Source organism: Nomascus leucogenys, chromosome 10 (genome assembly GCF_006542625.1).
Source record: "Nomascus leucogenys isolate Asia chromosome 10, Asia_NLE_v1, whole genome shotgun sequence".
Taxonomy (NCBI): Eukaryota; Metazoa; Chordata; class Mammalia; order Primates; family Hylobatidae; genus Nomascus; species Nomascus leucogenys.
The window spans coordinates 21,050,897-21,067,104 of record NC_044390.1 but is presented as its reverse complement, the minus strand read 5'-3'; the positions used below and the strand labels follow the sequence as shown (position 1 = coordinate 21,067,104).

At 33.7% G+C, this 16,208-nt stretch overlaps 1 pseudogene across 1 annotated transcript; it reads right to left on the bottom strand.

Moving 5' to 3' along the window:
• Positions 1–944: 944 nt before the first annotated feature.
• LOC100598414 lies at positions 945–15,736 on the bottom strand (annotated as a pseudogene). Its single transcript, XR_004032032.1, has 3 exons — positions 15,701–15,736; positions 1,800–1,950; positions 945–1,701 (listed from the first exon to the last, which is right to left on the bottom strand). The product of XR_004032032.1 is annotated as a ferritin heavy chain pseudogene (transcript).
• Between the last annotated feature and the right edge of the window lie 472 nt (positions 15,737–16,208).

The following is a 16,208-nucleotide window of genomic DNA, read 5'->3' as shown; positions in this document are numbered from 1 at the left end:
GCATATTTTATTGTGATATGTGTGAGAATAACCTTTGAACTAGTATGAGCAATATAGACTTGGATAAAACTTACTTTAAATTAAAAGCTAGACACATTCTGTAACATCACTTCAGTGTCAAAGAAAAATGGTATATTTACTGAAAAATGAAAATAATTTTTGTTAAGCATCTATATGTACATTCCATAAAAACACTAAACAATAATGTCCTAATAGTAAGAATTATAAATGTTGATTGACAATATGAATTTACATAATATAAGCACTGTAGGTAAAATTAAGCTTCTTCAAGTTTCCAAATGCCATATGTAGTATTAGAAAAGATTCTATGAAAACATAAACACACAGCATTAAGAAGCATGATATTCGATAATGTGCACTTCATTCATTCATTGATTTATTATTTCACAGAACATGTACTCTTTCAGGTGTCAGATTTAGAAGGGTAAATAAGTTGCATAACTATTATTGAGAATAGAAAAGAATTGAAAATTTCACTGAATTATAAAATGGTTCCAGTATAAAATACAATTTTTAAAATATGTGAGTGGGTTTTGAAACTCTACTTTCAAATACGACATACTAAAAACGGAGGCCAATTTTTCAGAAAATATTTTCAATAATCATTGTTTCAAATATTCTACCAAAAGTAATGAGACAATAAAACAAAATAACAAATACACATATTTCAATAGATAGCTGAAATTTTCATTTCTTGTGGATTTACGATAGTTTGAAAGTGAAAACCATGTGACTACATAAAGAATGAAATTTGATTAAGGTACATTAGTCAATTATAAAATGAATATACAATTATATTTTGCTACATCCTCTAATTAACTGGTTAGTATAATTTAGAATAAAAAATTGCTCACATCAACAACAAAAAAGGATTTTAAAAATTAGTTGTCAATCTGAGCACAACTTTCTTTCTTTTGGGGGAGGGGTACCAAATTTCTTTATTTGAAGGAATGGTACAAATCAAAGAACTTAAGTGGATGTTTTGGTACAACTTATAGAAAAGGTAAAGGAAACCCCAACATGCATGCACTGCCTAGGTGACCAGGGAAGTCACCCCATGGCTATGGGGAAATTAGCCTGAGGCTTAGCTTTCATTATCATTGTCTCCCAGGGTGTGTTTGTCAAAGAGATATTCTGCCAAGCCAGATTCGGGTGCTGCCATCTTGCACAAGTTGGTCACGTGGTCACCCAATACTTTGATGGCTTTCACCTGCTCATTCAGGTAATGTGTCTCAATGAAGTCACACAAATGGGGGTCATTTTTGTCAGTGGCCAGTTTGTGCAGTTCCAGTAGTGACTGATTCACATTTTTTTCCAAATGTAATGCACACTCCATCGCATTCAGCCCGCTCTCCCAGTCATCACAGTCTGGTTTCTTGATATTCTGAAAGAAGATTCGGCCACCTCGTTGGTTCTGCAGCTTCATCAGTCTCTCAGCACGTTCCCTCTCCTCATGAGATTGGTGAAGAAAGTATTTGGCAAAGTTCTTCAAAGCCACATCATCGCGGTCAAAGTAGTAAGACATGAACAGGTAAACGTAGGAGGCGTAGAGCTCCAGGTTGATCTGGCGGTTGATGGCGGCCTCTTGAGTCCTGGTGGTAGTTATGGCTCACCTGCGAGGTGGACGCGGTCGTCATGGCGACGACTAAGGAGAGGCGGCGGCGCTGGAGCGGCGGCGGCTGCGCGGCGGCGCTGGAGCGGCGGCGGCTGCGCGGCGGCGCTGGAGCGGCGGCGGCTGCGCGGCGGCGCTGGAGCGGCGGCGGCTGCGCGGCGGCAGAGGCCTTGGGGCAGTCCGAGGGCGCGGTGAAGAGGTGATGGAGGGCTGGCTGTGGGCGGCCAGCCGGGGTGGAGGACGAGCGCCGGGTTCCGCCCAAACACTGTTGAAGCAGGAAACCCGACGACTCTGGGCGAAGAACGTCCTGACCGCAACTTTCAACCAGATACAAGAAAGAACTCAAAATGAATAGGTAAGAAGTTTTTTTTTTTAAAGGACAAAGTAATTATAAAAATAGTATAAAAGAATTAATGAGAAAGAGGCATATAATATTGAATAACAATTTTAAAACTGAAGTAAAATGTAAAAACAGCATTACAAGTTCTAAATAATACAATAGTAAGCTATTGATAGAGCCACAGTCACTGTATAATTACATGCTGGTGTTTTGCTAAGAAACATGCACACACAATACATGCATGCATACACACACACTTATACATATGTATTACTAAAACTTGTTCATAAATATTTATATAATCTTGGATTAGGAAAGGTCTTCCTGAATATGGAACCAATGGCATGTACTGTAAAATAATTTGATGGTTAGATTTGACTGCAGAATTTATCTTCCAGTGTTTGTACACAAACATGTGCCATAAATAAAATTAAGGTGAAATAACATCTTGATTTTTTTCTATCACTATTAAACTCTAAGAGATGATCCTTTTCATTTTGTCATTTGTTCTTTAACGAAATAAAAGCTAGTGTTTTCACATTGAATTTTACTGATATTTTTAAATTAACAGGCTATTTTTCAGAGTAGCTGTAGGGTTATAGATAAATTGAGGGAACATTATAGAGTTCCTATATACCTCATCTCCTAGCAGCTCTAAACAGCTGATTCTGTTAACACTTGCATTGGTGTAGTACATTTGTTATTCTCGATGAGCCAATATTGATACACTTTTATTAAGTAAAGTGCATAGTTTAAGCTTCATTCTTAGCTTTGTGCATTCCGTCGGTTTTGACACATGTATGATGATATACACCCACCATTACAGTATCATCAACATTGCCCTAAAACTACCTTATGTTCCATCTATCTTTACTTATGCATTTGCTTAACATGTTCTTCTAGTTCCAATAATTTATATATATACTGATTGTTTTTGTTTACTAGTCTGATTAAAATACTTCATAGGTTATATTGAGTACTTCTTGTTCCACAATATTAGGAGCTTATAATATTAAACACAATGGATTTTAGATTAATGTCTTGTACATTTGATATATCCACCGTAACTTTCTTATTTAATCTTTTACCTACCAGTGTAAGCAACCACTGATAATCACTAACTATATCCAACATATAATTAGTGATTATAAAACTGTGATATTCCAATTTTTGTGTTATCATTTCTCTCTCTTTCTCTCTTCCCTGCTCTGCCATGGTAAGATGTGCTTGCTTTCCCTTCACCTTCCACCATTATTGTAAGTTTCCTGAAGCCTCGTAGCCGTGCTTCCTGTACAGCTTATGGAACTGTTAGTCAATTAAACCTCTTTCCTTTACAAATTACCCAGTTTCAGGTAGCTCTTTATAGCAGTGTGAAAATGGACTAATACAGAAAATTGGTACCAGAGAAAGGGAGTATTGCTATAAAAATAGCTGAAAATGTGGAAGTGACTTTGGAACAGGGTAATAGGCAGAGGGTGAAACAGTTTGGAGGGATTAAAAGAAGACATAAAGATGATGGTAAATTTAGAACTTCATCAAGACTTGTTGAATGGTAGTGAGCAAAATGTTGACAGTAATTTGAACAGTGAAGTCCAGGCTAAGTTGGTCTCAGTTGGAGATGAAGAACTCATTGAGAACTGGAGTAAAGGTCACTCTTGCTGTGCTTTAACAAAGAACCTGTAGGCATTATGACCCTACTCAAGAGGTCTGTGAAACTTTGAACTCAAGAGTGATGATTTAAGGTATCTGGTAGAAGAAATTTCTAAGCGGCAAAACGTTCAAGGTGTGATCTGCTTCTAAAAGCCTATACTCACTTGCATAAACAAAGAAATGATCTGAAGTTGGAACTTATGTTTAAAACTGAAGCAGAGCATAATGTTTGGAAAATCTGCAGCCCAGCCATATTGTAGAAAAGAAAAACCTATTTTCTGGGGAGAAATTCAAGAGGGCTGCAGAAATTTGCATAAGTAAAGAGGAGTCCAATGTTAACAGCCAGGGCAATGAATAAAATGTCTCTAAGACATTTCAGAGACCTTTGCGGCAGCCCCAGCCATCACAGGCCTGAAGGCCTCATAGGAAAAAGGTGGATTCATAGGCTAGGTCCAGGGCCCTGCTTCTCTGCAGCTTTAGGAAATGGATCCCTGCATCCCAGTCACTCCAGTTCCAGCGATGGCTAGAAGGGGCCAAGGTACATCTTGGCCCATTTCTGTAGAGGGTACAAGCCCAAAGCTTTGAAGGCTTTCACATAGTTTTGGGCCTGTGGGTGCACAGAGGGCAAGAGTTGAGGCTTGCGAGCCTCCACCTAGGTATCAGAGGACGTATGAAAATGCGTGGACATCCAGGCAGAGGTCTGCTGCAGAGGTGGAACCTCTACTAAAACAGTACAGATGGAAAATGTGGGGTTGGATCCCCTACACAGAGTTCCCACTGGGCCACTGCCTAGTGGAGCTATGAGAAGAGGGCCACTGTCCTCCAGTCTCCAGAATGGTAGATCCACCAATAGCTTGTGTCAGGCACCTGGAAAAGCTGCAGGCACACAATACCAGCCCATGAAAGCAGCCACTGAGGCTGTACCTTGCAGAGTCATAGGCGTGAAAGATGCCTAAGGCCTTCAGCACCCACCCCTTACATCAGTGTGGCCTAGATGTGAGAAATAGAGTCAAAGGAGATTATTGTGTAGCTTTAAGATTTAATGAGTGCCTTGTTGGGTTTCAGACTTTCATGAGACCTTTAGCCCCTTTGTTTTGGCCAATTTCTCCCATTTAGAATGGGGGCATATACCCAATGCCTTAACCCCATTCTATCTTGGAAGTAACTAACATGTTTTCATTTTATAGGCTCATAGGCAGAAGGAACTTGTCTTTCCTCAGATGAAGCTTTGGACACTACTGCCTATGGAACTGTGTCAACTAAACCACTTTTCTTCATAAATTACCATCTTAGGTAGCTCTTTGTATCAATGTAAGAATGGACTAATACAGTTGTACAACCATCACCACAAGAAAATTTACATTTTATTATTCCCAGAAAAGAAACACTGTACCCATGAGTCACTCTCTATTTTCTATTTTCCCCAGAACCCTGTACCACCATGCCTCCACAAGCCAACAATCAGTAGCCTACTTTTCTGTCTCTATATATTGGCATATCCTGGACATCTCACATAAATGGAGTTATACATACTATGGTCTTCTGTGATTGGCTTCCTTCAAGAAGTTTCAAGTTTTCAAGGTTCATCTGCGTTTTAGCGTGTCTCAGAGCTTTATTCCTTTATTATTATTACTGTTATGATGAACAATACATAGCATACAATCTACCATCTTAACCATTTTTAAGTGTTCGTCACTGTAGTGTTAACTATATGAATCTTGTTGTGCAACAGTGCTCTATAATTTTTGTATTTTGCAATACTGAAATTCTATGCCCAGTAAACAACAACATCCCTTTTCGCTCTACCCTCATCCCTGGAAACCACCATTATGCTTTCTGTTTCTAAGACGTTTATAATTTTAGATAGCTCATATAACTGGAATCATGCAGTATTCATGACTGGCTCATTTCATTTAGCATAATGTTCTCAAGTTTCATCCATGATATAGAATATAACAGAAATTCCCTCATTTTAAGGTTGAATGATACTTCATTGTATTATATATAATATTTTGCATAGTCATTCATTGGACATTGAATACTTTTTGTCCTATGTTTGTCCTATGTCCCCTACGTTTTAGTAGTTGGGAATAATGATACTGTGACCATAGGTATACAAATATTTATTCAGGACACTGCTTTCATTTATTTTGGGTAGGTAGCCAGAAGTATTATTGCTGGGCCATATGATAATTCTATTTTTAACTTTTTGAGAAACATTGACATTGTTTTCCATGGCAGCTGCACTATTTTACATTCTCAACAATTCTGAAAGATTCTAATTTATCCACATCCAGACCAATATTTGTTTTTTCTTAATTTTCTTTTGATAGTAGTAATCCTAACAGGTGAGAGATAACTCACTGGATTTGAATTACATTTACCTGGTCATTAGTGATGTTGATGTTGAATGTCTTTTTATATGCTTTTGGTCATTCATTCATATATCTTCTTTGGAGAAATGTCTATTCAAGTCCTTTATACAACTTTTAATTGGGTTATTTGATTTTTGTTATTGAGTTATAAGAGTTCTTTATAGATTTTTGGATACTAATCTCTTATCAGACAGTTTGCAAATATTTTCTCTAAGTCTATAGGTACAAATCGTTCACCTCTTTGGTTAAGTTTAGTCCTAAGTATTTTATTATTTTTATGATATTGTTATGGCATTATTTTCTAAACTTTTTTTTCACGCAGTTTATTGTTAGTGTACAGAAAAAATCATGTACATTTACTTGATTTGTTGGTTAGCTATAAAAAGGTTTTTAATGGAATCAGTAAGATTTTTTTTTTTTTTTTTTTTTTTTTTTTTTACGTATAAGCTCATGTTATGTCCAAACAGGGATAATTTTACTTCTTTCTTTCCACTTTGAATGCCTTTTATTTATTTCATGCCTAATTGTTCTGGATAGAATTTCTAGTACTATGTTGAAAAGAAGTGTCAGGAGTCAGCATTTCTGGTCTTGTCCCTGATCTTAGAAAAAGGGCTTTTAGTTTTTCATTATTAAAGGTGACCTTAGCTGTGGGCTTGTCACATAGACCTTTATCACGTTGGTGAAAATTCCTTCTCTACTTTGTTGGTTCTTTTTAATGTGCAAAGGTATGGAGTTTTTTGTCAAATGCTTTATTTAAAATATTTCAAAGCTTGGTAGAAAATGAACAGATTTTAAAGGATATTGATAATTGCCACATCATAAGAATATGTTAGAACTCTATGCCCATTGCCTAATAAACACAAATGAGTATCAAATGCCAAGCTATCAAAAATGTTTGTAACTTTTACAATAAAGTAGTATTCTTCACAGTTTTTTAAGAAAAGACAATTATAGCAAACAATGAATAAGCACAAATGCACAGAACTGAAAGATTAAAAAATAACAGAACTAAAAAAAGTTTATGGTTTGAGAATTATTGAGTCAAATCCTTTTTAAAATCTAATTTTCTGGCTCAAGCCTGTAATCCCAGCACTTTGGGAGGCCGAGGCGGGCGGATCACGGGGTCAGGAGATCGAGACCATCCTGGCTAACAAGGTGACACTCCGTCTCTACTAAAAAAAAATATATATATATACAAAAAATTAGCCAGGCACGGTGGCAGGCGCCTGTAGTCTCAGCTACTTGAGAGGCTGAGGCACGAGAATGGTGTGAACCCGGGAGGCAGAGCTTGCAGTGAGCCAAGATAGCGCCACTGCAGTCCGGCCTGGGCGAAAGAGTGAGACTCTGTCTCAAAAAAAAAAAAAAAAAAAAAAAAAAAAAAAAATCTAATTTTCAGCCCCTCATATACTTTCAGTGTCCTGTCTGATAATTTGCCAATTGAGGTAAGGATGAAAGATAGAGCAACTCTTAAAAGCCTAGGTTGAGATACAGGGTGCTTGTGCTTCAATCTCAGCTTCATCGCTTATCTGATATGTGAATTTGCATGGATGACTTAATCTCTTTTTGCCTCAGTTTATTCATCTTACAGTAGACCTTAATTCAGGACAAAAATCAGTGATGAATGAGTACCTATTTCCATACACACACACACACACACACACACACACACGCACAGAGAATAACATTTAGAACTGTATCTAGCATAGAAAGCCTGTATGATTTTAAAATGGAACATTTCAAAAATATTAGAAAATTTTTAAATATCAGTCATATTAGATATTTTTATTTAGAAGTAGACTATTTTCTAACAAAATTAAAAGTTTTATAGAAAATGATACATTGCTACATGTATTCCAAGTATAAAAATTTTTGTTATAGGAAATTCATAATATGAACATTAAAATATGTTTGCTGTAATAAATAACATTTTCTTTTAAAATGGTTAAGTGGATCTCTCTAGTACACTGTAATTGGGCTGCAATCACAACAGAACTCCAACAGGCATAAAGCAATTGAAAACAGTTTCTTATAATCACCATTGACAGCAGAAAATGACTTCTAGTTTTACTAGGATAACTACTTTTTGCATCTATTTTTCTCTACCTTATAATCATTAAAATTTTTATCTTTTTATTTAGAAATTGCATCCTCTTGTTTTGTGAAACCAAGAATGTGCCTGTCCATAAAAGGAAAAATGTAGCTATTCCAAGATCTATAAACAAGAGGGAAGACACATACACATAGATACATCAAATATACTCTTACAAAGTTTTGGAAAACCATAAGAATGAATGGAGAATTCCGTCAAAAGGGTAAAAGGGAATAGAATTTTGGGTAGAAAACAAAATAAAATCTGAAAAACAATGAAAATGTATAACATCAATTTTTAAAAATCAGCTCTACAATAATCACAAATACTGACACACTCTTTCTCTGCCAGAAGCTTTTGCTAAATACCACGTAAATTTTTATTATTATTTTTTCTTAAGACAAGGTCTTATTTTGTCACCCAGGCTGTAGTGTAGTGGTGTGATCATAGCTCACTGCAGCCTTGAACTTCTGGGCTCAAGCAATCCTCTTGTCTCAGCCTCCTGAGTAGCTGGGACTACAGATATTGCCACCATCCTCTGCTACTTTTTATTTTTTGTAGAGATGGGGTCTCACTTTGCTGCCTAGGCTCCAAGCCAACCTCTTTCCTTAGCCTTCCAACCTGCTGAGATTACGTGTGTGAGCCACCATACTGGGCTAAAATGTATATACATTTTGATCACTGAATCTGCTAGTAAGTAATTGCATAGTAAAAATTAACAGAATCAACAGATTTTATGCTAACAAGCTAAAACCATCAAAATAGAAACATATATTTAACAGTGATAATTATCCAATTCTGAGGTCAGGTGATATTAAGTAATTATATCATGCATTTGGAAATACCCTAAGTAATAAGATCTTGTTTCAGTAGATTTCAACATGTCAATGGCAGTAATGTGGCCTTTTAAAAACATTCCTTAAAATAAGATATACTTAACAGAATAGAAAATAAATAAATGTGGCTTAACCAAATATAATTAACCTTTGAACAACTGGTTTGAATTGTGCATACCCCTTTATGCATGGATTTAAAAAATTAAAGATGTCTGGAAATTTTTTGGAGATTTGTGAAAATTTGCAAAATGTGCAAATTGTGTAGCTTAGAAATATAGAAAAAATTAAGAAAAAGGAATATTATGAATGCATAAAACATATTTAGATGCTAGCCTATTTTATTTACTACCCTAAAAATATGCAAATCCTTTATAAAAAGTTAAAATTTATCAAAACATACACATACAAATACATACCGTACATGGTGCCATTTGCAAATGAGAGAAATGTAAACAAATGTAAAGATACAGTATTAAATCGTAACTGTGTAAAATTAACTCTGGACATACCGCACTACTGTACTGATTTCTTAGCTACCTCCTGTTGCTGTTGCAGTGAGCTCAAGTGTTGCAGGTATCTACTTAATATGTAGAGTGATGCTAATCCTCCCCATGTGAGCAGCGCATTTCTCTAGTAAATTGCATATTGCAGTAAAAAGTGATCTGTCATAGTTCTCACATATTTTTCATCATATATAATGCAATATTGTAAATCTTAAATAATACCATAAAGCCCATACAAAGTGGCACTAGAAAGGCTCCTAAGAAGCAGAGAAACAGTATGGCATTACAAGAAAAAGTTGTATTGCTTGATATGTACCATGGATTGAAGTTTGCAGCTGGAGTCACCCGCCATTCCAGACAGATGATCTATCTTGTATCTATTTTGTAAATTTTTATACAAAATCTTATATGTAAAAAACACCATAAACTTATGGTATTGATAAATGTAATGAAGTACTGTAAGTATATTTTCTTTTTTTATAATTTTAATAACATTTTTATTCTACCTTTATTGCGAGAATACAGAATATAATACATACAGAATATAAAATATGTATTAATCAACTATTGCTCTTTTTGGTAAGGCTTCTGGTCAACAGTAGGCCATTTGTTGTTAAGTTTTGGAGGAATCAAAAGTTATACATAGATTTTTGTCTGTACGGGGCGTCAGTGAACTTAATACCTACATTGTTCAAAGGTTAACTGTGTGTGGTTTACAAATTTGAAGCTGTCTTCTGTAATCATATATAAGGATAGTTACCTGTCCTAGATATTAGTTAGATTAATGGATAAAAAGTGGTTTTAATTTGGACTAAAGAACATTTGCATATTTTGTGTCTCACAGTAGTGTGCTGAAGTCAAGTCGTATTTTGTTTGAGAGAAATTTTGTTTCACCTCATCTTCATATTTAGTAACAACACATTTATATCTTGAAATTGGTCATGGTGTGAGTATTAACAGCATTAAATCAGCAAATAATTTATACTTTTTTCATTTTAGATACATTTTATTGCTTTTTTTCTTTCCTAATTGGTCTTCTATTACTTAGTACATCCAGTACATAGGACTTCCAATATTATGTTGAATAGACGTGGTGAGAGAGAAAATCCTTGTATTTTTCCTGATCTTAGAGTAAAAGCTTTTGTTTTTCACTACTGAGTATAATGTTATGCTTTTCATTCATTATCTGTATTATGTTTTGATAATTTCTTTTTACTCTTTTTATCATGAATGTGTATTGAATTTTGGCAAATTCTTTTTGTGCATGAATTGAGATGATTATATGGTTAGCTTTCATTATATTGAACTTATATATTACATTGATGAATTTTTATTTGTTGAACCATCCTGACATTCTAGGAATAAATCCACTGTGTCAGAGTGTATAATCTGTTGATGTGTTGATTTTGCTTTGCTAGTATTTTTTTTGAGAATTTATATATTAACAATCGTCCGGAATATTTGTATTTTTTTCTTGTATTATCTTTGATTTTAATGTCAAGGGATATGCTGGAAAAATAATATTCATTTTCAAGTGTTCTCTTTTTTTAATTTTTCAGAAGAATTTGCAAAGTATTGGTGCTATTTTTTCTTTAAATGTTCAATAGAATTCTGGATTACAGACATTTGGTCATAAAGGTGTTTGTTGTTTTTGTTGTTGTTTAGTTTTTGATTACTGATTCAATCTGCTTGTCCATTATTGGTGTCTTCAGATTTTCTGTTTCTTCTTGATTCAGTCTTAGTAGGTGTATATTTCTAAAAAGCGTCCATTTTTTCAATGTTATCCAATTTGTTGGCATATAGTTTTTCATAGTAACCTCATGGCCTGTTAATTTCTGTGGTATCAGTTGTAGTCTCACTTTTTTCATTTCTGATTTTATTTATATAATTCTTCTGTCTCATTAATTAAGGGTTTGCCAATTTTGTTGATCTTAAAAAACAGTTTTGATTTCTGTTGATCTTTAAATTATTTTCCTATTCTCTTTTTTATTTATTTCTGTTCTAATATTTATTATTTCTTTTCTTCTACTAACTTGGATTTAATTTTCTTCCTCTACAGTTCTTTAAGGTATAGTTAGGCTATTTGTTTTAAATCTTTCTTTCCTGTTACTCCTGCTTTGCTGTGCCTAATACATTTTGATACATTGTGTTTTAGTTTTCATTTGTATGACAATATTTTCTAATTTCTTTGGTAATTTTTTACTGGTCGTGGAAAAGTGTGTTCATTTCCTCACATTTGTAAATTTTTCACTTCTTCTTTACTATTGATTTCTAGTTTCATTCCATTGTAATTGGAAAAGATGCCTGGTATGATTTCTATCTTGTGAGAGTTTTAAGGCTTGTTTTGTGGTATAACATGTAGTCTATCCTGGAGAGTGTTCCGTGTGTACTTTAGAAGAATATGATTCTGAGATTGTTGATTAGAATATTATACATGTCTGTTAGATCCAGTTGTTCCATATCACTGTTCAAGTCCTCTGTTTTCCTATTCATTTTATGCCTGGTTAATATATGCATTTTTGAAAATGACATGTTTAGATCTTCTAATATTTTGTTACTATTACTCCCTTCAACTCTATTAATTTTTGCTTTATATATTTAAGCACTCTGCTGTTAGGTGCGCATATATTTATAATTGTATAATCCAAGAAAACTGACCATCTTTCCATTATGATATCCTTTTTCTACTCTTGTGGTAGTTTTTTTGCTTAAAGTCTATATATGGCCAACCCTGCCTGCTGTCTTTAGGTTACATGGAGTATCTTTTTTATCCTTTTATTTTTGGCTTACATATACCCTTATATCTAAAGCTAGTCTCTTGTAGACAGTATATAGTTAGATCCTGAATTTAAAAATATCATAGCCATTCTGTATCTTTTAATTGAGGAATTTAATTATTTATAATTGAAGTAATTATTGATGGAGGATGACTTGCTATTGCCCTTTTGTTGTTTTCTGTATGTCTTGTAGTTACTCCATTTCTTTTTTCCTTTCTTGTGGGCCTTCCTACGTATTTCATTAATTTTTTGGTAGTGATATACTTTGGCTACTTTCTCATTTTCTTTTGGGTATTTTTTATATATATTTTCTTTGCAGTTACCCTAGGGATTACATCAAACATTCAATTGTTATGATAATCTATTTTAATCTGATAACAACATCAAACATACAAAAAAACTACTCTTTTATATTGCTTCCCTCACTTTGCATAATCAATGTCATAAATTACATATTTTAATATTTTGTATATATTAACATTTTTATAGTTATGTTTATTTTTATGCTTATATCTGTTAAACTCTATGCCAGAATTTAAAATGGTTTACCTATTACCATTACAATAATACAAAATTCTGTGTTGCTGGATATTTACTTGTACCAGAGAGATTTATATTTTCCTATGCTTTTGTGTTGGTGGCTAGTGTCCTTTCATTTCAAGTTGCAAGAATCCCTCTAGGAATTCTGGTAAGGCAATTCTAGTGTGATGAATGCTCTCAGCTTTTGTTTTTTCTGGGAAAGTCTTTACTTCTCCTTTATTTTTGAAGAACATTTTGTCAGATTCTGGGTTGGCAGTTTACTTTTACTTTCCGTACTTGGAATATATCATCTCACTCCCTTGTGTTCTGTAATAGTTCTGCTGAGAAAGCCACTGGAAATCTTGTATCAGTTACTCATATGTGGTAAGTTTCTTTCCTCTTGTTGTTTTTAAGATTTTTTTTTCTTTACTTTGTGTTTTCATTGTTTATTAAAATGTATCTCAGTGTGGGCCACTTTGGGCTTATTCTATTTGCAGACTTTTGAGGTTTTTAAATTTGAATGTCCATTTTCTTAATAAGATTTGGAAAGTTTTTTGGCAATTGTTTCTTCAAATGCACTCTCTACCCCGTTCTTTCTCCTTTCTTCTCTGGACCTCTCATAAGGTGAACATTAGTCTACTGACGTGTTCCGTAAGTCCCTAATGCTTTTTTTTTTTCACTTTATTTTTTCTTTTTATTTTTCTGACATAATTATTTCAAGTGATTAGTCTTTGAGTTTACTAATGTTTTATTCTATGTGATCAAGTTTTCCATTGAAACCCTCTAGTGAATTTTTGAATTATTGCATTTTTCAGCTCCAGAATTTGTTGTCTTGTTATAGCTTCTTTTACTCTGTTGATATTTTTATTTTGTTCACACATTGTTGTAATAATCACATCCAGTTGTCTATCTCTGTTCCTTTTTTTTAGAACAATTACTTTCTTTAATAATTTTCAAATTTTATTAAACAATATATAGATCTCTGGTGTTTTAGGATAAAATTCTGGAGATTTATTTTGTTAATTTGCTGAGCCATGTTTTTCTCTCTCTTCATGTGCCTTGTTATTTTTGCTGATTATGCATTTCAAAAAACAACCACTTCTTCCAATCTTTATGGAGTGACTTTGTACAGGGGAAGACCTTCACAAATCCACCCAGCTGGTAGGCCTTCAGAAATCAGGAGATGCTGGTAGCCTCATCAACCTTTTCTGGGGATGCTGCTGTGAAACTGGCTCAGTACTCCCATAGACTGTTCTTTCAGATAAACGTAGAAATTGCCCCATCTGCTGTTAAAGCTTGAAACTTGTATTTATGGCATCTGAGTTTCTTCCTCAGGAAAGGACCCTCAGACGTCTCAAAAACAGTATCAAAGAACTGAAACTCAACAGATCAGGGCACCAGATGCCTTATAGCCCCTCCCTAGTTATTGTTTTCTTAGACATTGTTACATTTCTTCCCTGCTATATTAACTCCTAGTTAGTTTTAGTCATTCAGGACAATGGATTTGAGTCTAAGCTCCCATCTCCTGGGCTGCAGCACCCTATTAATGTCTTCTTCCTTGGCAGTACTTGTACTTTCTTATCCTTCTCACAAGTGTTTTGCTATTAAAAGATGGAGAGTCTGTTTTTGTTGTTGTTAGTTTGTTTTTTCTTAATTATGATTGCTTTCTTATTTAGAGTTACTTAAATATAAGGGCTATTAAACTGGATCATTGTCCTCTACTTAGGAAGCGTTAATTGTCTCTTCAGTATTACATATATCATTTGTTAAAAACTCCTTCAAAATAGCTAATATCACTTTTATGTACTTTATGGCCTCTAGAATATCTTAATTCATTACAGACTTGAGACTGTTAACTTAATGACCTCCTGCTTGTCCAATGCTATTTCTTTTAGATTGTTACAGAAACACCTGGAGGAGACCTCTTGGTAAGATTCAGTATAGCAGTACCAAACTTCACTATAATCATAGAATTGTAGATTACCATCCTATCTTTAGAGTCTTTCTTTTAACTAAGTTTTGTTTTTGTTTTTGTTATATATCCACTTAATTAAATTTTTCATGTTTCTTCTAGGTTATGTCAAAATATTTAACATTTTTAAAATGTATTAGTACTTTTAAAAATAATTTTAAGGTCTTTAAAAAATATTTTAATGCTTTTATTATATACAAAATTAATCTTTTTTACTACATATGATAATTTATTGCCGCTATTATATGTCTTGTGTTTTTATTCATTTATGTAAATAATATGTAGTGGTATAATTATTAAATAATAGTTACTAATATCTAATTTTGATCATATTTTTATAATTTCTAGTTTAAGTTGATTTTTATACTTTTTTATTGTTCTCATTTTGTTTTTTGCCCAGTTTATTTTAAATTTTGTTGAAGAGAATATTAGTTTTAGAGAACAATTATGAATTTATTTATGCATTCATCAAGTGAAAATGTTTATATATTTCTTAACTATTGGTCGTGAATTAGCTTTTCCAGTATTACCACCTTTCAGAAAAGTATAATGCCATTAACTTCAAGATCTCTTCACTGAGGAATTCATTTATATATTAGTGGTTTCACGTTCAGAACATTTCTCTGGGTATTAAATATACTTCAGTGGTAATCAGAGAAATACCCAGGATGTTATTTCATAGCAAATACATTTATTTAGTTCCTGTATGAGAATACCAGCGCACCAGAAACTATGATCTCTACCTTATGCAAGCAGGGCTATATCAGTGATTGATTCTAATGAGCCAGTTCGTAGTAAAATTTGTATGAAGGAAGATATTTCGTGTGTGTGTGAGGGGAGAAAATAGGGGAAAATACAATATAAATTCTCAACTTTAACTTAAAACAAAAAAATGAAAACCTAAAAATTCTTATCTACAAATAATTGATGGATTTTAAGAAAACATGTTATTGAACTCTCAGTATTCATGTAATAGCCTGAATCTATCTACCTTCCCTATAGTTACCTCTTCTTTATAACATTCAGGAGGAGTTTTAATCATCTTTTATCCTTGATAATGAGAACTAAGAGAAAGTGCTTAGGTCTAAGGTTATTATTATGAGATTAAACAAATAGGAAATGAATATCCTCGAAGGAGATCCTACTGTCAGTTAAGGGCAGGAAGTAGAGAGTTTTTCAATCAAGGGATGATGGAACTTTAAGAGATAATAATGAGAGAGAGAGAGCGAGAGAGAGAGAGAGAGAGAGAAAAGTGTCAATTTCAGTCACTAGAGATGAAGCTTGTAGCATTATATATGTATAAATAATCAAGATATACATATTTTTATCATTTTAGGCATGTAGTAAGAGCATAAGAATAACCTTCATGGTTGCTGATTGTGGCTTATGAGTGGCTCTATATTGAATAGTTTATGACTGATGGACTATATATTAAATCACATCTGTCCTCCAGAGTCACATGAATTCTCAGAACTAAGTAGGGGCCTTCTCAATAGGTCTAAAGTCTCTTGTGT